Below are 26,660 nucleotides of genomic sequence, written 5' to 3'. Positions count from 1 at the left end.
TGTCACAACAAGCTTGCCCTCTCTCTCATTCAATGGTGTATCTGGTACAACTGCTCCTATCAGTAGATCCCAGCCTCCTACATCCACCAATTCCCTACTTGCATCACTGTGGTTTGATTTCATCTAACACTAATTTCTAAGACAATCTGCATTTCTTATGAGCCGTATTTCTTTGGCCGTCAAGCTCAGAACCTTGCTACACAGACTGCTGTTTTTAACAAGATAAAAAATAAATGTCAAGTGGAAAGGAACAAGGAAAAAATATATATAATTCTAATATTTAAAACAGCCTACTATTCCCCCTTTTAAAGTGATTCGAGACAGCACTTCTAGCATACATCATTTGCATGCCCTATTAAGGTCTACACATGGTGCAAATTTAGAAGTCTTATTATATGCTCTCTTCATAGTGTTGCACTTTTGGAGGGTAGCAGTACATGTTTATATGAATATCTTAATTCATAATTTGCATACATACATGATTATATTTCCTACCTTGCTTACTTGGAAATATGAAAAATTCACATGAATCTATTAATAAGTAAATTTTAATGCAAATTTTACAATGTTTTACAGCATTTTTGCACTAAATACAATATAAATTACAAATACATAAGTATATATATATATATATATATATAATGGTTCTAGCAATTTTTAATAAAAAATTCTGGAACATACCTGATAATAACAGAATATAAGATAATTAAGCCTGTCCTCTTTGTTTCTTCTCTTTTTAAGAACAAGATTAGAAATGAAAATACATAATGGGAAAGGATTAAGCATAACTTCAAGTCACAGTGAAATCCTGTTATATAAAGGTAATGAATTAAGCAGCAGAAATTAAGAGGTTTACAATTTAAAATCACAGATTACTTAATCTAGCAAAGAAAGCAGTTCAGTTAAATCAAATTGAGACAGTCAACTTTCAAGCTAAGCCTTTACTTCTTGAGCAATAAAAATGAAGTAATATTTTACTTAAATATAGTTTTTATCAAGGTAGAAAGTTTCCACCTTTACAAGTATAGTATTTTAATAATTCTTAATTCATACAACTTCAGTAAAAAATTATACTTTCAATTCCACATTTGCTTTCTTTACTTTCTTGCATATTAGATTGAACTATTTCAATTTTCCTGTACAGAGGTTTAAAAAAAAAAAAAAAAAAAAAAAAAAAATCTTAACACCTTAAAAAGAAATAAATATTCAATCTTGATTAATTAATGATTCCCAATATAAAAATTCAGATTCCAGATACCATCAACTCATAATGACATCAACAAAATACTATATAAATAAATACAACTAATTCAATATTCTTATTAAAATGTATTTCCTGAACTTTAAAACATATCTAGGCTTTAATACTGCAGTTTGTTGTAAAGTGTATGTCCAGGATGCTATTAAAAAAATAGAAGGTATTTTTGTCCATATTACATAAATTTGTTTTTTTTTTTTTTTCAAGCAGCCATAGATATAAATTTGTTAAAGAGTAAAAGGTTTGAATATTATAACAATATAGAGAAACAACTAAAATAATTTTTAACTTAACTTTTTAATAAGTAACTAAAATAATTTTTAAAAGAAGCTAAAAATATTTTGCCAAGGTTTCAATTTTATAATAAGATAAAGAAAGAACATGTTAGGAAGCTTAAATGGTAAGTGCAAAAATTATAATAGACTCTAAGAGATAGTTACTGAGATAGCAATTAAGTGTCTAATTTCTTGAGCATCACAACTTAAACTTTTCATTCACAACTTCTTCTTTTTCAAAATTTTTATAACCCTTTAAATTTTTTTAAGACTCTCTCACTTAAGTACTGACTTAATACGTTAAATCTGCCATATATAATTAAAAATTTGAGAAGCCTTTTAAAAATGAAGAAATAATTTTAAAAAATAGATTAGATATATATTATTATTTTAAGGGAGATTATGAGATACTTTAACACATGTAAGTATAAAAAAAATTCACAATACTTATATGAATAACTAGAAAGCTTGGCGGTCATACGAAATGAACGCTGTTCTAGATATTATAAATTGTAATTAAAATTATTTGTGCAAAGGATTCTGCTAATTCAAATTGAATTACCCAGGGCAGGCGGCAGGGATGTCCCTTTGCTTACTGACCCATGGGGTTTCCCCCTTCTACTAGCTTAATTGCTTAAAGCAGAGTGCAATGAAGGAAACCACTGGTGGTGCATTCTTAAGAGCCACCGCTAGCTCAATCAATAAAGGTGATTTAAATAATAAAATGTTAATTCACATGTCAAAGATCTCTTTGTACACAACATTTCTTGTATAGATCCTTCCATCATTTTTAAGCTCGTCTTGCAGAGGACCATCAATTTTATTTAATTTTACGTCCATTCTTTCACGAACTCTTGAACAGGAACTAACGAACTCTTGCGTTCAGTTAACACACTTAAGCCAGCACGCTTAAGCGTTTGGCCCTGAGACTTATAGCAAACGCAAGTTTTACAAGAAATTGTCTTTGGCTATGTGTCTAATTCTTTTTTCTCGAATATCTACGGAACGGCACCGAGTTGAATTTCGAGACACGTATCCTAGGATTCCAAAAAATTCTCCGAATCCATCAATACCGTTCTCATCTTCGTACGGCTTTAATCGGCTGAGATATTAATTAAAAACTGCAGAAACGTTAATTTGCACGCTCATTCGAGTGGCAATAATAAACTATCGGCGACAAACACTTAAGCTGCTTATATATATAAAGAAGAAATTAATTAGTTAATTATTGATGAACAGTTCCTAAATGATTCTGGGCTTTTGAAACCTCCTTAAAACCTCCATTCTTTATAGTATAGTTTATTATCTTTTATGGTATAGTGATTCCTTGGAGGTAATTATTTTTGAAGAATTTGTGGTGGCCATAAGATGAATAGAAAGCATTTCATTTAGTACTAATTCAAATATATATGGAAAAAAGGAACTTTTGGTGTCTCTCAATCTTTCTTCTTTCATTTGCAAAATGTATTCAAAAATATTTCTAGACAATTTAAGGAACACATTGCACAAAGCTTACCTTAAAGGTAAAGCAACCTATGTTTACAAATGTAAAATTAATTTCCAATCACTTTAAAAAAACTGAGAAAATTGAATATTTAATTTTGAAAATATCTTTCACAAAGTTTTATTCCAAAGTATGAATACGATATGCAGAAATAGGCACTGCTTAGTGAAACAAACTAAACATACCAATTAATTCTACAATAAACAACATTCATACTGAATTATTTTCAATTTTGATTTTTTGGTGGGGAAGGTGAATGTACTTTTTTCTACCTTAAAATTCTTCCAGAGCTAGATATATTCACTGTATTATTTTACCATGTTCCAAATACATTTTGTTAAGAACAGATCATAATACCAACATCATAAAAATTAACATAATAACTATGCAACAAAAAAATCAATTAAGAAAACTGTCACTTAGACTAGGGGAACATTAATGAACTGCAGTACCATCTCGCATGATATTCTGGGCCTCTCTTCTTAAGATGTGTTTATTATTTTCTATTAATTACTGATTTGGGAGCCCTCTGAAAAGTTGGGCCCTTCATTACTGTAATATTGGCAACCAGTAGCAAGTTAGAGAAGTTTTAACAAAGGGCTTACACAACTATCTCACAAACAAATTAAATTTTTGACCTTTACAAAATCAGAAAATATAAGTAATTGTGTATAAACGAGAAAATACTAAAAAACACACACACAACATAAAATAACAGTTTAACTATGCAGCACAACTTATGTCAGAGGCTGTATGACATTATTTTCTTTTTTAATGTCAATTTATGTAGGACATTCATTAAATTTGAAAATTGTTCTATAGTCAAAAAAAATCTTCTTGTCATAGAGATAGTGTTCATCTAGCTCACAGCTCAGTCAGCTTAAACATTAAAAATAATGTAAATTTTCAGAATGATTTTAGTTTTCTTTACATTATTATATGTAATTTTCCTGTTACAGTCATCTCAATGAAACTGGAATGCAGCAGTAAATAACAATGATACCTAACATAATGAAAGCAGATGCCATTCGTAGTGTAGTTTTCCTGTTTAAACTGGTTTGACAAAATTAATATGTGACAGCAATTAATTTTTTGAAAGCTGACTGAATTTTCCATCATGTGCTTAAATTTTAAGTTATTTGCAATACGCTTCACTAAACTTAAAAGAAGACTAACATACATCAAATATGATTATGATACAAAAGGGACATGTATTTCTTGGAATAAATAAATGAACAAACAAAAAGAATGAAGTGTATTTTTAAACGGACATAACATTTCCTTTTCATTTGTGCAAAATAAACTTTAAGTATTTCCTTAGAATATTCTGCCCAGAATATAAAACACCTAACAAGAAAATCTTGAGCAAGTGAACTCCCACCAACATTCATAACAATATAGAAAATGAAATGATGAAGAATGCAACTCTAATGACCGATTAGTTGGAGTAATATCTATAATAACCAAAATACGGCAGCAACATGCATCCAGATCATTGAAAAATTATGTTGTGGAGATAAGATTCTAAATCACACAAATAAAAAGAATAATAATAAATTTGTAATAGGAAAGTGCCAAAATATACTAAAAATTGTACAAAGTATATTTCAGTATAAAACAGAAAATAAAAAACTATGAAGATAATGAGACAGGATCTAAGGGATATCGATAAACTTAATAATACACGATGTTCTGCTCAGTGGCTCAGTCATCTAGGCAAAGACATATCAAATCATTAGTAACTAAAGAAACAAAAGTGGAAAAGTACTTTTGGAATTGTTATGTTTCAGTTGCCTGGCTAAAAGAATGTACCAATTATATAAAACCACAATTATCTTGCCATACCAGCTGGATAAGTTAAAAAATTTTTTAAGAACCACAGCTATTACATTAAAGTTGTTACGTACTGCAAACTCATTTAAATACTCTCAGTACAGTCAGAGACTATAATCTGTACCGTAACTTTAAAAATTTGCATCTGCGTATGAAACTAGTTGCAAATGCTTTGAATATCATACAAAGTAATAACACAACATTAGCAGTCTCTTATTAGTTGTGCTCTTTAATACAGAACCCTGTTTTGCAGACTTATATTGTTAAAATCAAAATACCTTTCATTCGAGTAGTTCTACCATATCATTTAATTGCATATTTATTATTATACTCGGAAAGGCAGTTACTGAATTATGAACAAGTAAGTGCTTGGAAGTTATTAGAGGAAATATGTATCTCACTTATATACCTCATGTAATAAAGCCAGTTTGAAAGAGGCACCAATTCCCAAAATATATTTTTCAGCCAGTATTATTAAACCAGGTACAGCTTACAATTGGTGGCGGAAAATTTCATCTGTATGCAATATTTCAAAGAATTCTTTTAAAGTTACTGTAATTTCTATTTTCTAACATCTTTCCCCCAACACACACACACTTTTCACCACTGTGTTGACAAAAATTCATTTCTATTAACAAAAACTCATCCCTGGTTCATTATATTATTTCTGTTTAATGATATTCGCATCTTTGTTATACTTCTGTAAATAAAAATTCCCAAACTATTTTTCTCATTAAAACTTTATGCATTTAATCATATAGAAAAAATAATTGAAATTCAAAAGAATCATTAAATAAAATTTAGGAAATACATTAATTGCCATATGGATTTCAAACCTGCTAAAAGATTGCCTAATATAACTTTATTCTACCCCAATATACTAACAACTATTACACAACTATCCTCAAAATAAAAATAGTAGCTACAGCAAATTGGGGGAAAAAATACATAAAAATGTCAGTCCACTTACAATACCTAGCATTCCTTTAAAAAACTTAAATATTTTATTACATGGCCAATAGCACCAATACTTACATAATTAATTTTAGCAATTACACATGAAAAAAAGGTAATTGTCAATTTTAAATAGCTACATATACATCTATAAGAACGCATAAAAGTACTCAACCACAAATAAAGTTACAATTGATCCCTTAAAAAATATAAAAACAACTTTTCCAACAATCAATTTTGCTTATTTTTCATGCATCCGCAAATAACCATCCAAATATGAAATTCATTTAATCTGTATTTTGACTTGAGAGAAAAAAAGAAGGAAGGAAAAAAATTGTGGGCATTTTGTCAAATGTGGATAATTTAAACAGATACATGCAAAATGTTTTTGAAATTTTATTTAAATCATATAGCACAATATACAATGCAGTCAAATAAACACATTTAGTGGTAACAAACAATAAAACAAATATTTTGAAAAACTAGGAAAACAATTTAATATTTATCACTAGTTACAAATTAAAAAGGATCTTATTTGCCTTTCAGAACATCATTACAAATTTAATAACAATATATAATTACTAAATATTGACTACCTACTCGACATCATAAACTTCAACAAATTAATAGAATTCAAACTGCTATTTCGCTTATTTAAAGATTACTAATGTTTAAACCATTCTTTTTATATGGAATATTGAATACTAATATTCAAACACAGTCATGAAATGTGTGAATTCATTATCTATCATGCTTAAGAGCAATCATAAAATTTACTTTTGTGACAAATAGTTATAATCAAGACATTCCTTCAAAAATTGTAATATTCCCATAGGTTAAGAAATGCTAACATAGTAAATTTATATGCTATTAAATGATGAAAAACTTAAAAAAACATTTTTTTTAAAGGACACTTGATTAGAGATTAAATGATTAAGACTTACACTAAGCTCTTATAAACTGGTTATTCTTGTAACATACTCAACTATTACGATCCATTAGAAAAAACTATTTCAGTTTCATAATGTTATAACGAAGCATAAAATTTGTAATACTGGCTAACTACTCAGAGAACAGAATATTAAACAAAAAACAACGTAAGAAGGAATTTGTGAATGCAATTTTTTATTATTATTATTTACTCATAACACACTCTGATGGAATTAATGAACATAACAAAATATTTTGAAGAATATGTGACTATCTACTATTTTAGATGAATCAAACCTGATATTTTTGAATTAAAAAGTTAATTTTCAATTGGAAGTAATGCATATGTACAAAATAAAATTCTGCAATAATTTAATTCAAACCCATATACTTACGATCTAATGAAAACAAAAGTGCAATAAAATGTTTACAAATAAAACTGGAACTTACACATATTATCAAAATGCAATTTTGCTTCCATATTAAAAATTCCTCAGAAAGAAGAGGAATTACTTATAAAAATCACTAATTATTTTTTTGAAGAAATTAGTCTCATATAAAAATTAAATACAAACTTACTTCCACACATCATCTACTTCAGAATACAGTATTGAATATACTATAATCATAATCATCTAACTAACACTGACGAAAAATTCAAATTCAGAAAATACTAACCCTTTATAAAAATTACACGGTTGTTTCAAATTTTGCAATTTATCAAAAAATTTATTCAACAATCATCATTTCAACTTTTTAAATTTTAAATTGACACAAATAAAATAACCTTGTGATAGCTTCATTTCTTTATTTCAGCTCCTCAGAGCTGTAAGCGAAAATTATTTTGTTGAACGATATCTCCATAATGATTATGATATACGAATATGAAGATTATCAAGATCATTTACAATAATGATCTTTTTCAGAAAATATACAATTTTTTCTAGCATAGAATAAAATTAAAACAATAAAAACCCGTAATTTTGTTCTGAATTAAGTTTCACACAGTTATACATTCACAGAAACAGCACACAGACCGAGATATATTGCTACTGCACAAGAACTTGTTTTACTTTCTGAACTGAAAATGTAAAATTTCTATATACCATCGAATTTAACACAAAATTAGAATCAACTGGAACACCTTGCCTTCACCCTCCCCCCCACCAAAATCAATACAGAAACCTAGAAACCTTGAAAGGTGGTTGATAGAAAATCTAACACTAAATTATAAGATTCCCTTTTTCATCATATACACACTTAAGTGCAAAATATAAAAATTCTCAAAACAAAAGTCTGTAACATTTTGAAAAAAATCCTCACTGCAAAAACTCTTTCAAAATTTAAAAAGTGAAGAATAAATGAAAATCTTTCTGAAAATTATGTTTACTCTATAAGACACAGAATCTAAGAAAAAGACACATAAAAAATAAGATATTATCATACTAAAAAGGGGCATATCGAACCATATTGAATATGCAGTACCAAGTTTGAAATCCAGATCTTCAGACAACCAGCAATGCTTTTCAAAAGGCTAGGAATGAAGAATGTAATACTAAAATAATAATAATAATAAATCGTATGTTGCAAAAGCGATTTTTCTCAAAACTGAGATTTCTATGTGTCACTTTCAAGCACCTGTTGGCTATGGAATCACATCATGGCCAATGGCATTAGCCTCAGCCACACATTTGGCCATCAAGTGGTTGTGAAGGGGGAGGCTTAACACTTTTCCATCTGCCCTAAAAAATAAGTAAAGCTTCAAAAGATATTTGTGAAGTGAGATGGTGTTCATACTTTTTTTTTTTTGGCAGTCACAGCAGCAGAGAAGAGAAAAAAAATTAGACTGCAAAAAACTTAATAGTTATGCACTTTCTTAACTTTCTAATTTGACCCAGCTTATTATTTTTAAAGGTTATTATTATTATTATAGCTATCTTATGAAAACTGGCATTTGAACTTTTAATAACATTAAAAAGAACAGCAAGATCTGCGAAGCGAAAGCATTCTCAGAACAGAATCAAGACCTTTACAGGAGAAATACTTGAAAGATTTTGGTGCTCCAACCTTTTCCCCATTTTTTCTCTCTTGGTCTTGCTTTAGCTGCATCGTACATTTCATACTAAAACTGGTAATGGAAAATTTTATAACAACCTCTTTTCAGAAACCTAAGTACCTTCTTGTCGTGCCTCTTTTTCTTGATACTGTTAATCAACTCTACTACATTAAAGTACTAAAAAGACTTCATGAAAAAATTAAGGAAAAAAGGCCATAGTTGTGGAGTGATGATAGATGGCTGTTGCACGAGGACAACGTACTCACTCTATCTGTCAAGCAGTTTCTGACCAGCGCAAACATTACTGTGATGGGAAATCCTCCTTATTCACCTGATTTGGCTCCATGTGACCTTTTCTTATTTTTTTTTTTTGGCTGGTGTTATCTTCCATTCTGCTGCACAGGATGTCTGAAATTAGGTTGATCTGTTTTTTGGACTTGCGACCACCAAGTTTCTATGCCAAATGCCTACTAAAACTACCAAAATGCTGGCAGAAAAACATTGATTTGGGTGGTGATTACTACCTGCACTAAAGATACTGCTTTCATGTTGTTGTGTTTTCCTAACTTTATTAAGAAAATTTTTTGAAGGAAAGCTTTCATCACAACCAGATATTTTCTTAACAGAATGTTTAATTGAGAAACTGACTGCTAGCATATAACAGTATAATTGCCGTAATTTCTGGAAGAAACGCTGCAGCGTTTACGTGTTTAAAACTTGAAATTTTCAGCGAGTGCGGCGTTTCTATCCATGCGATGCTTAGGCGCACTAAAAAAATATATATATTTGCTATGATGTCATTGTGCATAATTTGAATGACCTTGTTATTGTACATAGTTTGGATGACCTTGTCATTGTACATACATTTGCACTCCTCCCACACACACACACACACACACACACACACAAAAAAAAAAAAAAAAAAAAAAAAAAACCCACTCAGTTGCTTTCTGCGAACTTTATTTTGTTAACATTCTTTCCCTTGAACGGACCTACCTGCCTTATTCACCCTAAACGGTATCTCAGAACAATAACATTCTTCCCTCTTTCAAATCAGCATTCTCATCAGTTTGAATAGTCTCTCTTCTCTGCCATTTGATGAATCTTCCAGGACCAATCCTCTCCCCACCCCTGCCTTTTCCATTGTAAATCTACAGCAATTTTTTTTTAAAGCCAAACAACACCTGCGTTGCAATAACGAATTGAGGTATTTCCCCTTCAGCACGAATCGATTTTTCTTGGCATTCTGCCAGATACAGATCCCATCAGTTTGGGTGCAAATACTTGTTGGATAGTTTTTAAATAAAAAGGGAGCAGAAATTTTTTGAAAATGGCACCTAAACGGCACAGAAGCTATACTGCTGGTTTTAAGCTTAATGTAATTTCATGTGCTGAACAAATTGGAAATAAGCAGCAGCTCGAGAGTTTGAAGTGGACGAGAGATGCATTCGACGTTGGAAAACTGAAAAAGAAGAACTTAAAAATATGCCACAACAGAAAGGAGCCAAAAGAAGTGGTACTGTAAGGTGGCCGAATTTAGAGGATGACCTTGCAAACTGGATAAAGGAGCAACAAGGAAAGGGAATGGCAATTTCGAGTGTAAAAATTCACTTACAAGCAAAATTTATGACAAAACAAATGAACTTAAATGATGGCCTTGCTGGTGTAGCAGATTTATGAAAAGACAAAATATTTCTGTGCGTACTAGAACAATAGTTGGGCAACAGTTACCAATGGACTGGGAGGATAAAAAGGCATCTTTTCTAAAATATGTGACAGATATTATTGACAAAAAAACTTCTTCCATCACGGATAATAAATATGGATGAAATACCATTAGCTTTCGACTCTCCTGCAAACAGAACTGTTGATGAAAATGGTGCAAAAACTGTATCTGTGCTTAGGATGAGGCGTGAAAGAACGTCATTTACATGTGTGTTAGCTTGTGCCGTAAACGGTGATAAGCTAAAGCCGATGATCATTTTTAAAAGAAAAACTATTCCAAAGGGAGATTTTCGTAATGATATAATTATTGGTGCAAACGAGAATGGATGGATGTGCGAAACAATCATGCACGAGTGGCTACAGTAAGTTTGGCAATATCGTAAGGGATCCATGTGAATAAGAGATGCAATGACTGCAAAATTAATTAGAATCAGTGAAAGTGACAAAGACTGCATTTTGGAGAGTGAAGATGACATTGATGTTGAAACATTTAGAAAACATACCACAGGCAATACAAAGATGACAAAATAATAGGAAATGATCTTTCTGAACTGGATGATTATGTGGGAGAAGATAAAAAAAAAAATGGTGTTGGGGAAAAAAAAAAAAAAAAAAATTAGACAAAATATAAGATTTTATTCACATAATATTAAGATTCATGTTCCAGGACCTGCAAGAGGAGCAAGAAATGCCCCTGATCCATTTAGTAGCTGGAATATTGATAATACATTATCAATGATTGCAGAGTGCACAGATTTACATATTTCTAATACAGCTCTACATTATAAATGCAAAAATTTTTCATATGACTATATAACACGAGATTTTTATTTATTTTACATTGCATGCATTTGATAACTTGTTAGAAACGTCACAGAGAAAAAGCTTTGATAAAACAGCTGCAATTAGAGATTTCTTTGACAGATTTATTTCAAACTGTAAAGATTACTCTAGCTTAGGTGAGTATATCACTACTGACAAGAAACTTTAATTCTTTCTTTGCCAATGTATATTTGATCACCGTATGCTGAACAAATCAGCAAAGTACAGATAAAAGACTTTTGCACCAATAGACTCTAAAACCTTTATACTCCTAATATGGAAATATACTGCAGTACACAGATAATCCGTACAAAGTCAGTAACAGTCCATCTGACATACTAAAAAAATTAACGCAATCATTGTATAAATATGGCAGGAATCTGATTGTTGATAACTGGTATACGAGTTACCTACTATAGAGGATCTTCTAAAAAAACTGATAATAGTAGGAACAACAGGGAAAAATAAAAGAAAAATTCTCTGCTTTTGTTACCTCTAAAAGATATTTTACACTATGTCTGCTTTTTTTTTTTTTAATTACTTTATGCTTCAAAGAAAGTAAAAGCAGTTTTTATGCTTTTAGCACTGCATAACAATGATGCAATCAATTATATTAGTTAAGAAAGGAAAATACTGAAATATCAGCAAATTATTCAACTGTTAGAATAAATAGAAGGTGGTCAATCGCAATTTTCTTTTCTGCACTGAATTTTACAATAAGCTTGAATCCTAGTGCTTTCACTTGCTAATTCATCAATCAAATAGAGAAGCAAATATCTATTTTTGAATGAATTAACATTTTAGCTAATGAAACATCGTATTCAACAATTATCAGAGATTTAAAAATTTAACCAAGGGGCTTATATGCTGCTTTATGCAGAACAACAACAGATGTTTCAAATAAACATAAGGAATCTAAAAATATTACATATACACTGACGATCCCAATTATTACGACCATGCCACATTTTCAATGAACTTGTCTGAATGATGTGCAGGGCATGTGATTAAGTGGGAATGGTATTTCACTGCTGCTGGAGAAGTTCACAGGACTGCATTGCCAATAAAAGCCTGCCAGTTAGTCAGTCAGTAAAGAACCATTCTTGCACTTGACTTTTGTGAGTGACGGGAAAGGCTTCTGATCTAAGCGAATTTAGTAGAGGGCAGATTGTAATGGCCCGAAGACTTGGAACATGTTATCTCCAAAACTGCACGATTGGTAGGTTTTTCATGATCTCCCACTGTTAGTATTCATGCAAAGAGGATAAATGAACATGAACACCAGACGCCAAGGTGTTGGACATCTCCAAATCATGAAAGAAAACGGATGTTGGATAGTGTCCCACTTGGTACAGCAAAATCCGCACCAGATGGTGGCTCAACTGACAGCCCAATACAATGTTGGTCCAAGCGAAAGTGTTTCGGAACACACAGTTCAGCGAACAGTCTTGGATATGGGACTGTGAAGCAGACATCTCACTCATGTGCTTCTGTTAAATTACCCCTACAATGAGCATAACAACATCGAGACTGGATCATGGATAAGTGGAAGACAGTTGCCTAGTTGGATTAATTACAATTCCTCATTCATCACATCGATGGTCATGTCAGGGTATGCAGTCTTCCAGGCAGTCACTCTTCCTTGTACAGCAGGTCATACACAAGTTGGTGAAGGTATTATGCTTTGGTGGATGTTCTCATGGGTGGCTCTGGGACCCTTGGTTGTACTAGACCAGACCATAAAAGCTGCGGGCTGTCTGAACATAATTGCAGATTAGATGCACTCTTAAATGGCATCTGTCTTCCTCAGGAAAAATGGAAACTTCCAGCAGAACAAGGCCCATGTCATAAGGCTTGAATTGTGTTGGAGGGGTTTGAGAAGCCTAAGGATGGACTCCAATTAATGTCCTAGCTATCTAATTCACCAAATCTTAATCAAATAGAACAGATCTGAGATATCATGGAGCAGCAACTCAGACATCACCATGTCGGAGTGTCTCGACTTTGCGTGACCACTGCTTAGAAATCTGGCACAACCTGTCTCCAGTCATCTACCAAAAACTTGTGCCATCCATGCCAAGGCGAGTTATAGGTGTTTAGTGGGCCAAAGCTAGCTCAAAGAGTTATTGAGTAAGTGGTCAGGATGTTTTGGCTCCTTAGTGTAAAAGATGTTATGAATGTTCTTAAGACAGAACTCAAATGAGATGTTTAAAATGTGATAAGTTTTGGAACCAAGAAGGCATGAATGCATCTTTTTTAAAACTGCAGGCATTCTGTTTTAAACATGCAATAAAACATAAAAGTATGATGTTCATTTCATTAGTATTTTCAGTTAACCATTTGACTGCTACGTGGCGCAAAAGCGCTGCATTCGTCTCAAAAACCGCAACGCAGTTAGTTATTTTAGAATGCATTCGTGTTACAAAGTACGCGTGAGGTCAGACTATGTACGTTCACACCCACAGAGCATCAAAGACACACTGAAACTTGCAGCGCTTTCGAGACAAATGAACGCAGCGCTTTTGCACCGTGTAGCAGTCAAACGGTTAATTAGTGAAAATAGTTAATATAATTTCTCTAAAAACTTATTGTTTAATTACTGAACTTTTATTCACTTTTTTCTATATGGGAAAAAAATTCACAGGACTACTTGTTTGTTATTTTAAGTGTTCAGATATCCCGTGCGATCACTCAAGCAACTTTTAAAGATCTGCCTTTGCGCACATTAAATAGCAATGACAGGTATGGGGCTGTAATTCCAATTAACTATTATAGTCAAAATACTAATGAAATGAACATCATACCTCTAAGTTTTAACATAATGCCTATTACATGGATGGATAATTTAGGTGACAGAAGTAAAAATGAAACTGTAGGTAGATATAACATTAATAATTAATACTTTAATAATAAAAAATTATGGTAAATGTGATATTCCTTTTTTAAGCCTCTAGTTAGTAAATAACCAGACACTAGAATTGAAGAAAATAAGATTGTCTTTTGGATAAAATAATAAAACTTCTAAAATTACTTTCTGTACCTCATGAAAAAGACTGCAATAAATTATTCCACAAACTCTAAAAATGAATATGAAATTTCCTCAGTAATTCAAAAAATTAGATTCTACAAAGACAGTTTAAATTACTCTACCTCTTACTCCCTCCAGCATTTAAATGCACTGCTGGCTATTAAAATTGCTATGCCATGAAGGCAGCATGCAATAAATATCAAATTTGTATAAAAAATGTACAACATGCTGGGATATGCAAATGATTAACATTCTAGGGTATGCTCACAAAGCACATAATAGTAACACCATCTACACTGCATATAAATAGGATGTTATCACCATGGGTTTCTCTTTCAGATACCGCATTTGAATGCTAGTTGTTCATGTAAAGGTTGGATTGTGCTGTAGAGACATTACGTATTTTTGGGAAGCAGAAGATATGAAAAATGAGCAACGCCTTCGCCAGGAATCGAACCATGGACCTCTGGTATACGTGCCCAGCGTGCAGACCACCACACCACGAAGGCACGCTAAGGCAGGAGAAATACCTTATAATGCTTTGTGTAAGAAGGACAAAATCTTACCAGCACTCGTCAGAAATCAAACACAGAGAGATCATGGCCTATTATGACTGCAGTTAAGCATTCTGCAACACCGCTGCCCACATTGTTCAGGATCCTGACTGTCATGCAAATATGAATAGATGTATCCAGAAGGGCCATACTAAATGCATGTAGGATCTCAGCAGCCATAGGCTACAGATGTCTGAAAAGACGACTAGGAGAGCAGTTCAGCATTCTGCAACATTGCTGTTCATGCCGTTGAGGATCCTACTGTACAGACATTAGGTTATTTCAAAGTAAGAGACATGAAAAATGAGCAATGCCCTCGCCGGGACTCAAACCATGGACCTCTCTAATATGCATCGAGCGTGCTGACCACTACACCATGAAGGCATGCTAAGAAAGCGGAAGAAATACCTTATATACTTCCCCTTTTAAAAGGCGACTGAGGATTAATGGACCCAATCGCCGAATTCTGGTGGTGCAGAATCATCATTCATCATCTTTTTTAGTTCAGGCACCACTGTAGAGACATTAGGTTATTTCGAAGCAAGAGACATAAAAAATTAGCAATGCCCTCTTCAGGACTTGAGCCACAGACCTCTCGAATACGCGTCAAGCGTGCTGACCACTACACCACAAAGGCATGCTAAGAAGGTGGGAGAAATACCTTATACAGTCAAAAGTCTTTAATCCGGACCTCAAAGCTACATACTTTCTGCGCATGTGCATATGCATTTATGCACGCACATAATATGTTTATGCATGCACGTTTAATGTATAACAGATGGTATGAGCTAAGCTAAAATTATCTAATTATCTATTTCAGTTAATGTTGCAGATTGCCTTGTTCCTTAATCTTGTAATTGGATCCAGCTTATTATTTTTTGCAGACTGTTAGAGCAATTTTATAAAAGTAAGCATGAACTTTCGATTATGTCAAAAATAATTTCTGATTCTGGAGCTGCCAAAGGATTTACAAAGTGAAAGCATGTTTCGATGTCCATCAAACAAAAAGTGGAATTGCTGCAAAAAATGGATAAAGGCATATCCTTTGTTTCTGTAACCATTCCGAAATCTGTTTATGAATTTCACGCTGCTGTGCGAGGGGGGGAAGTCGCGGGGCACAATGAACTGGAAGTTGATCTGTCAGCACTATCCATATCTTCAGGGCAGATGTTTTTATTTTATTTTTCTTATAGTTCCTTACTAAATGTAGTATTTCATCTCGATGTACTCCGTCTTTGATATGATTTAAATCAAATTCCTCGTCATTATAAATATGACGAATACACATCAAATAGTTTTCTGGTTGCAACGTTCTAATTTCGATTATGCGTAATGTATGCTTTATGCATGCACGTGTTGAAAGAAATGTTTAATAAAGTAAACAAATAAATATTAAGCTTTTTTTATACCCTTTAGATGATAATTGCTCTTTATTTCATAAATTATGGTTTCATATTTTTAATTTTATAATTTCTGTATGCCATCTTACCAGATTTAAACTGATGAGCTATAATCGGGAAAAACAGATAATCCAGAATCGCCGAAGTCCCGATGAGTCCAGATTAGACTTTTGACTGTACCATGACTGCCATGTGAATATGGAATTGAGTCCAGTCCAGCAGGGCCATACTGAATGTCATGAAGGATCTCAGCAGTCCTGGGCCACTAATTCCCAAGAAGACGGACATTTCCTCTCAGCCATGTGGCATACATACAAGTCAGGAACTTGGTTCATGTGCAGAATGACAAGTGTCCACACATACAGTGCAATGATATCTGCAGCATCTTGGACTGTCAGCACAGCGATCATTTCAGCAGCTTCCCTAAATGCTGCAACAGAGACAGTGGTGCAACAAACAATGACACTGGACACAGGCAGGAAGTTGTTTCAAAATATTCTAAGATCTATAAATCAACATCAATCACTTTAAAAATGTAACTTTTAATATGTACAATATTTACAGATCATAGATCAAACATGGTGGTTCAGTTGACAAATAAATCTATATGCTTTCATAATCGAAAATCGAAATCAAATGGGAACCGAAGTGTTCCTAATCAAATAGTGTGCCAACCATCACACATCCATCTATCGAGCTGCCGGTGGAAAGTCTATGGAAATTCAGAAGACACGTCGCGTCGCGTTAACACGCAACGCTAGCGCCATCTATCAACTAATCAAAATAATTTCCACAGAAGTAGCACCATGGCATTTTTTCAGACGAACCCTGATTCTGCATACAGTGTCATGATGGATATACTTGTGAAGCCACTGAGGAGAATAAATGTTGCTAGCTTATAACTGTTACCATGTGGGCCCATCACCTGGCATGCTGCCATTAGTTCCACGACTAGTCACCCCCCGTTCACATAGTTGGAAATGTAGACAGCCACCATTACATTTCTGCCGTGTTAAGGATAAGCCCTGTCTTTAAGACTTGGGTGACACCATCTACCACCAAGATAATGTATGACTACATATTGCCCATGCTAATGTGAACTTCCTTGATACGGAAAAGGTTTGTCTGTTGCCCCGACCAGCACGTTCTCCAGATCTCTCCCTCACTCAGAACATCTGGTCATGGACTGCCAAATGATTGACACACCACCACTTGCCAGTCACTAGGATTCATGAATTCTGGCATAGAGTTGAAGCCACATGGAATAAGTACCTGTATCCATCAGCCAAACTCAGTTTGAATTGAATGTTTTACGGCTGCCATGCCAAGCCAATTACAGCCGTCACTGGTGGCAGCTTTATATACTCAATTTCGCATGCTGTGTACCTCCAAGCCACCAGCAAATATAATCACGTCTTCCTTTTATTATACTGTATACATACAATAAGATTCTACTACTTGCTTTTTTCCTGGCATAGCAATTTTAATACCAACAGCCTACTTACCATATCCATATTATCAAAAACTTAAGAATTCTAAGATACATTAAGCAGAAAATAGATTTATATATCAATAAGCAGAATGTTTTAAGGTACATAAAAATAAAAAATAAAATTTTAAGGATAAGACAGATCGCTGGGCATGTCACATATTCCAAATACTTTCCTTCATGAAGAAATTCACACTATAATTCTCAGAAAATATTATGAAACAGAATTAGAACAACAATTTTATTCATATTAACTACAGTATTTATACATACTATTTTTAAATTAACTAAAACATTTTAAAATTCAATTTGATCAAAAATAAATTAAACCAAATTTATTAACCCAGATAAAATCTAAACAAATTAAAATTTGGTAAAAAATTCCACAAAATTTTAACAAAATCAAAATCTAGAATAGATCAAAAATATTGTTACTTATTTTCATTACTAACACTTTTCTTTAATTTTATCAGAAACTTTACTTGGCTAATAACTGTGAGAATAATTCTCCTTTAAACTAAACTAATACATTAAATATACAGTATAGTCTTTAAAACGGACTTCGGCGATTCAGGATTATAGATCATCAATTTAAATCTGGTAAGATGGCATGCAGAAATTATAAAATTAAAAATATGAAAAAAGCAATTACGATCTAAAGGGTATCAAAATTTAGAAAAAAAAAAGCTTAATATTTATTTATTTGCTTTATTAAACATTTCTTTCAATGCAAGTTGTTTCATTTTTTGTGCTAAAACTTTCTCTTTAATTCTATAAACAGACATAATTTCTTGTTCAGTTACAAAGTTCCGCTGTTCAAGTCCTGTAATTGCTGTGTCAATACTGATTAACTTGTCAATCGAAATTTTTTTGTTTTCAATAACCTCTCTGTCACTTTCTTCACTATCGGAAGTGGCACACCAAAACATGCTTTCACTTTGTAGGCACCTCCAGAATCAGAAACTCTTTTTGACATAATCGAAAGTTCAAGCTCACTTTTTATAAAATTGCTCTCTAACAGTCTGCAAAAAATAATAAGCCGGATCCAATTAGAAGATTAAGGAATAAAGCAATCTGCAACATTAATTGAAATAGATAATTAGATAATGTTAGCCTAGCTTATACCATCCGTTATACTTTAAACGTGCATGCGTAAATGCATATATGCATGCATGAAGGTATTAGGCACATGCGTAGAAACTTTGTATCTTTGAGGTCCAGATTATAGATCATTCCGGATTAAAGACTTTGTACTGTATATATATCTTATTTTTTGGAAGGTAACTTATTTGATAGCTCTTTGCACCAATATATACTTAATCCCTATATAATGTTTACTTTTTCTTGGCGTTTAAGCCCACATATAAATATATCCCACTTATATAATAAGCATAATTCACCTGACACAGACTTCGCCAGAGAAAAATTTTTTGTTTACAATTTAGAAACTTAGAAAAATGTGAAAATGAAATTAGAAAAAAAACCTTATATACTGAAAATTTTAATAAATTATTAAAAAATAAAATTTTCAAAATTTCTTCTAAATAAAGAAATAATAAAATACGAATTAAAACAGACTAATTTTTTAGTCTTGAAACATTTCACTGACATTTTATCATCATCATCAACTACGGATTAGCATATAACAAACGTTATTTGATTTTACTTCCCAATACGAATATTAATTACTGTATGAGCTCTACTTTTCCACATTCCCTTCGCACAATTTTTAGCCCAAAGGAGCATTAGGTCAGAAGGGCAATTAATTTTATTTTGCCATTTTGCGCCAATTCACTATAAATGACGAATCACTTTTTAAATTGTTGCCATTAAATATTGGAACCCTGTGTATATTTATTTAAAGAAATTAAATAATGAAGAATCTGCATAAATGTATATATGTTTCTCACATTGTGATAAAATGATATTATTTGATTTTACTTCCCAATACAAATATTAATTTTAATTACAGTATTAACTAGCATATTTCTCCCTTTTTAGCCCAAAGCAGCGTTAGCTCAGAAGGGCTATTAATTTCCCTTTGGCATTTTGCATCGTTTCACTATAAAGAGCGAATCACTTTTGAAATCGCTGCCACCAAATATTAGAGCCTGTATTATATTTAAAGAAATTAAATACTGAAGAATCTGCATAAATGTATGTACGCTTCTTGCATTGTGATAAAACAACAGTACCCAGAGCCATCAAATTTTTAATAACGTATGTCTCCACCTAAATATGGGCATCTGGAAGACTGAATTTGAAATTTGTTTCATTATCTCTTTCATATTTTGTATAGCAATTATGTTTTTTGATAAAGAAACTCAATGATTTAAAAAAAAAAAAAAAAAAAAATATCTGCAGTGCGAGACTGTGTATCGGAAATTCTAAAGATATGCTCTTTTAAATATTTTGCGATATTGCTGTTGGACTGAATTTTATAGTTTAACCGTTTGACTGCTACGTGGCGCAAAAGCGCTGCGTTCATTTGTCTTGAAAACCGCGATGCAGTTAGTTATTTTAGAATGCACACGTGTTACAAAGTATGCGTGAGGTCAGACTACATTCACACCCACGGAGCAACAAAGACACACTAAAATTCACAGCGCAAGAGTGCTGCGCCGCGGTTTTCGAGACTAATGAACGCAGCGCTTTTGCGCCGCGTAGCAGTCAAATGGTTAAGTACAAAGAACATGATTTTTAATAAATAAAGGTAACACGCAAAATGTTTAAAAAAATGCTCCTTTGGATGCAATATAAAATCTAAAAGATTTCAGATATTTTTTTCATATTTTTTACATCAAATTTTAATTTTTTTACTAATTTTAGCATATGAAAATTTAGAGGGGAAAATTACACCAGTAATTTAATTTAAGATGTATGGAGTTGTGATAAAAAATTAGCATACGTGGATTAATTACCATCTGGATCTATATGGAATTAACTACTACTAACACAATATTATTTATATAAAAGAAACTACATTCCAAAAAAAATTCATACTAATATTTACATTATAATATGTAATAACACAGCTTCTTTCTTCCCTGTCTTGCTGTTATTGTTTCCTACTGCTACTCCCTAGGCCTCAAATCATTCAATGTTACTGGAATCTATTGTCATCTGTTGCATCATTGGAATTAATTTGTCTTCCCCGCAAATCTTCAGAGCTATCAAGAACATTAGATACCTATGTTTTCTTGAAACTTTTCACTATATTTCTTTTATCAATTAGCATAATCAATGGAATCAATCATTAAGTGGGAGGTCTCTAGGTATAACCCTGCTGACACCCACTCATAAAACTTTTGGAGACAGTTTTTGAACAGCTTATTCACTGATATATCGAGTGGTGACAGAAGTAATGCATGTCCTGTTAAAATAATGGCAGGAATGGTGTTTGTGCTATTCATTTATTGTTTTTTACATCTTCCACGAGATGAAGCTGCCCAAGCCTACTAATGACTTCTTATGTAGAATAGCATCTGCCAGACGGATGCATAAAATTTCAAAATTACTCTTTTTCACTCATTAACATATACGTATTACCATTATTAGTGAGTGGAAAGGGCATGATCTTTGCAGATTTACTGAAGGGACTGCCTTTGTTAGTTAAGACAATAAAAAACATCACTATGTGGATGAAATCACTTTAAAATTTAAGGAAGCACTCTTTTTAAAACCTCAAAGAAATGGGGAAAATTACATGAATATTTTAAAAATTTTCAGAGTTATGTGCTTAAAAAGGCTAGGTGGAAAAATACACACGTAAATATGGTAATTTTATGTAGAATTCCTTTTAAGTAATTTAAATTTGCATAATAAAATAACACAAATTTAATTTCCCCAAAATCATTCAGTTACCCATAACTTCACTATGCTGCTCAGATGGTATAGTAGTGGTTAGGCGAGCCTACTGTGATACCGAAGGACCCATGTTCGAATCCCAGAGAAGGCATGGGTATTTGTAAATGTATAGTGTCTGTGTGGCATGAAGGCACTCTAAATATGCAGTGATGTTAATGTCCTCTTGAGAGGCTGGTGATAGGGGAGGGAGGGTGAGTGACCCTTGGACCTAAGCCTGGGGTAATCCCTTTCAGGATTGGGGGCAGAACTGAGCAAAGTTGTACTGTCACCTGTAGAGTGCTCCAGGCTCAGGTCAACGACAGGCACATTCTTGCTCTCCTTGCCACAATGAATTTTGTGGGCTTATTCTGATGTCACTGACTGGCAAATGAGATAAGTCACAACAGCAACACAACACACAATAATTCCACCATATTTAAAGACAGTGGCCTCAAACTCAAATTGCATGTGGACCAAATGCACAATCCGAGAATTGCTGCAGGGCCAGAATTTTATTTTACTTTTATCTTTTTAATTAAATTAAAAAATTTTCATAATAAAAAAAAAAAAAAAAAAAACTTTAAATAAATTTTATTTACTAAATATTTATCAAAACATAAGTAAACAACAATAATATTGCTAAAGAAAAAAAATCAAATTTATTTTCTATCTGAAATCTAAAGTTTGATACCTGCAAGACATTTTTATTGGGTATACTTTGTAATTCAAACCTAGTGACAGCTAAATATTAAAAATGATATTAAAAATAGTTCTAACATTTAATTAATCATTAAATAACTTAAATTTAAACTAAAAATAAATTAGGAAAAACTTTCCTAAATTTTTTTCATAGAGCATTTTTCAGGGGAACAATGAGAATAAATACCGACAATTTAGTCTCTTTCTTCTATTTATTAAAATACATATGCTTCTACATTAAATAATTATATACTGCTTTTATTTCTTACTACAGTTTGACACGTGATAGTGTTTCAATTCTGTTTTAGTTTAAGTCTCAGAGGAAAATTTACTAGAAATTACATTCACTGCAGATTGTACATGCTCATCCATCATCTGAGCTGTTTTCTTACTGATTTTCAATTGTGAAAAAAAGTCATTCGCATATAAATGTGCTGTCAAACAAAACGATTATTTTTAGTGCAAAAAAATTTTTAACTAAGCTTTTTTTTTGACAAGCATGAATAAAAGTTAACAAAGCTTCAAATATTTGAATTAGATTTATATTACACTGTAAACTGATCCATTTATCAATTATCTGACGTGTTAAACATGTTCATTTTTAATGGAGTAAATTAAGACTTCAAATAACTAAAACCCTAAAATCTTTTCAACACTGTAATTCTAACAAATACATAAATGAAATGTATTTGTGAGCTACATAAAACTGCTTTGGGGGTTGCACACAGTCCACAGCCTGCCAATTTGAGATCCCTGCTTTAAGATTACACCGGGGAACAATCTGTAAGACAGTTTCTGTTGAGTTCGATTTTTGAGCTGTTTTAGCATTAAATATGCATCCTGATTTCAAAACTGTAGTTAGTACCCCCCCCACCACAACCACATCAAGTTTTATCTCCTTAATGTGAATGTGACCATTCTTTGCAGCATCGAACGTGGATCATAGGAAGTACTACTGCTCTCCTATCGGCTGTCATAAACCTTCTGGTTGGCACCAGGTGAATCATGCCACAGACCAGTTACAGGTGCATACTTGTTTAGACTAGTTCAGTTACAGCAGAGCTACCTTTGTGAGACACTCTGATATATGTCGCTCTGATACACTGTAGTGCATTCTGACATACAGTCTGAGTTTTTGTTTGTGCAAAAGGTTAGCAGTGTTTAATTTTTATTTATATACGAACTAAAACCTTTCCTTATGTCTGCCTCTGTTAGTTCACGTCATAAGTGCTTAAAGACTCATTTCGTTTTGTTACATATATGGAAGCTTTACCATTCCCAATCAAAGAACAAACATTGGTATATTTGTTAATAAGCCTATTTTAAAGTGAGAACTGGTGATCAAGTTAAATCATGGGCCCCTCACAAAGTGTGCAAGCAGTGTGTCGAGAGTTTACGAATGTGGATGAAGGGAACACATTCTAAATTTCCAGAAAAACAAATGTAAAATGCAGTATCCTAGTTTACTCTCAGCTATACAGTCAATGCTACACACGGCTGAATTCTGAGTGTTGTCAGAATTACTCTGTTTGGAAATACAAGATTCTGGTGAATATCAAATTGAACCAAATGACGAAGTTTTTGAAATTGAAGATGATTGATTCCATTCAAAAGGGATTTGACCAGTGTCAGTTGAATATTTTGGCATGAAATTTGACACTATCCAAAATGCTTCAGGGTTGTTAGCATCAAGAAAGTACAAGAAAAACTTGCTAAAAAAGGAACTAAGGTATCCTACTTTCAATCAAGAGAAAGTGCATTTCTGCAGTACTTTCGAAGTGATGATGTATTTATGTATTGTCATAACATACATCGTTTAACGGAAGAGTTGGAAATTTCAGCCTACAACACAACTCAAGGCAAAGCTTGAAGTGTGTTCTCCTCCACTATGGAAATTTATCTTGTGAAGTCCAAATAGGTCATTCAGTTTGTTTGTGCAAAGAATATGAAAACATAAAGAGGTTCATTGATTTGTTGCAACATCACACAGAGCAACGGATCATCTGTGTTGACCTTAAAATGGTCTGTTTCCTCTGTGACCAGCAACGAGGATATACCAAGTGTTCCTGTTCTTTGTGTATGTGGGTTAAGAGAGCTTGTGAAAAAATTGATGCAGTCAAGTTGACCACCAAGATCTGACTTGAAACCTGGGATCCAAATACAGGGTTAGCACAAATGAGTCATTCGTTTTGAAAAGGCTATATTTTCAAAAGTATTTTACGTACAGAGATGAAAGATACATTAAAAGAACCACAAACTCACTAAGTTTATAAACCCTCTAGAAATATTCAATATGTGCTCTCCTGATGACATGACACATGTCTAGACGATAATCAAGCTCATTCCATATATTTTGTAGTATTGCTCTCCCGATGTTCATCCTGTCAATTGACCAGATATTCCGAATACCATAAAAAATGGTGTGGAAGACTTCGTGTCAACAGTTGCATTTCAAACCGTACCATGTGTAGCTCCTGCAACAATTAAAGCCAGATGATCATACCTGTCAACTAGAGTCTTGCATTAATAGTGGGGAATGAAGATTTCACCACCAAGATATTCAGTGATGAAGCAACATTCCACTTATTCATGAAACTTAAAGAAATAGTAAAAGAAAAATTTGTGAGTTTGTGGTTCTTTTAATATATATTTCACATGCGTACCCATAATACTTTTGAAAATATAGCCTTTTCAAAATGAATGAATCATTTATGCTAACCTTGTATTCTATATCAGATGCGCGACAACAGAAAAACATTATATTTCCATCTCTGCATACAGAACTGGATCAAACGAAGCAATTTGTTACAGCTTTGCCAACTGAAGAAGACTGTTTCAAATATCTCATTTCAGCACTTCCCATCTTGTCATTTGAAAAGATAAAAGCCAATGTGGTCCAGACATTTTGCAGTTCTTCACAGTTCTGATGAACATTTCATTGCAACGATGACAGAACTTCAAAAGAATGCTTGGTTGGCATTCAAAAACATTGTCAAAGATTTTATTGGAATGATATATGAGCACAAAATTACCGTGAAATTATCCAATAACTTTTGGAAAGGTTCAAAACATCTGGTTAATGATTTTGGACATGACATCAAATCGTATTTTTTACATGACCATCCTGATAACTTCCAAAAAAACTTGGTGCAGTTAATGACGAACAGGGTGAGCGATTCCACTAAGATCTGAAGTTCATGGAGGCACGATACCAAGGTAGATGGTATGCATATATGATGGCTTATTATTGTTGCATCACCAAGCAAGAATGTCCCCAGATTAAACACTCTAGAAAAAGGCATAAGGGAAAATTTTTACCTTAATATATATATATGTTTACTGTTTGGAAAAAAAAAAAAAAAAAAAACTTAACTATTTGTAGAAACAAAATTTAATTTGCACTAGCTATATATAGCCTTTGGTATGAATAAATTATTATTTGTGAACAGTTTATTTGATAATTTTAATTAACAAGTTGACCTGATAAATAAAAACTGACACTATTTTTGGATTCAGAGGCCAAAAGTTAGTCAGAACCAAGTGAGAGATCTAAGACAATGAAACTGCTGTTCTCCAGTGATATGTGTGTTATCCAGAAACAACATTTAATTCCACAAGTTTCCTATTTCCAACGTTAAATGTTGCCTAGAATTTCTAACACATAAGAAGCAGAAATAATGCAAATGGAAAGGAATATATAAATTACTTTAATTAAAACAACTTTTTTTTCTGATACATCAGTTCTTTCAGAGCATTTCATCACAAAACAACAAACCATGTTATCACTAAAAATATAGAAAATATTGTCAAGAATATCATCGACACCCATAGTATTCCAGAGCAATGAGGAAGCAGAAAAGGGTCGATAACAGAAAGTGAGCATGGGTGAAGGCTGACTTATTTTCAAACTCAGACTTTGGGTACACTCCATATATTTCTACATCCAATCCATTAAACTCAAAGATCAGGAGAATTTTTTCAGCAACAAAAAATATTTTTAAATAATAATGCATTAAAGTGTTTTAATGGTGATTTAACAATAACTAATTCAGAAGTCAAACAACAAAAATCAGCGTTATACCTACAAAATTTTCACAGGACTAGTTTCGATGGTTTTACCGAACCATCATCTTCAGCTGCAAAACCGCAAATGAACAAGATAGGAAATAATGATTAGATAAGATAAGAAAGCCTGAACAAGAATAAGCAAGTGGCGCCATCTGTTGGCGAAACCAGAACTAAAACATAATTTCTCTAAAAGCCGAAGGCAAATTTGGATTGGAATTA

General features: G+C 32.6%; 1 long non-coding RNA gene across 1 annotated transcript in view; it reads right to left on the bottom strand.

Annotated features, from left to right (window-relative positions):
• LOC146999101 (uncharacterized) overlaps positions 1-26,660 on the bottom strand; it is a 42,231-nt gene extending 15,571 nt beyond the window's left edge. Inside the window, exon 1 of the long non-coding RNA XR_015040742.1 lies at positions 682-26,660. This is a non-coding gene — a long non-coding RNA (uncharacterized LOC146999101). The remainder of the gene's footprint in view (positions 1-681) is intronic.

This window comes from Stegodyphus dumicola, chromosome 1 (genome assembly GCF_044657685.1).
Source record: "Stegodyphus dumicola isolate Sdum_Otavi_A_Nest chromosome 1, ASM4465768v1".
Taxonomy (NCBI): Eukaryota; Metazoa; Arthropoda; class Arachnida; order Araneae; family Eresidae; genus Stegodyphus; species Stegodyphus dumicola.
This window is presented reverse-complemented; position numbering and strand designations above follow the sequence as displayed.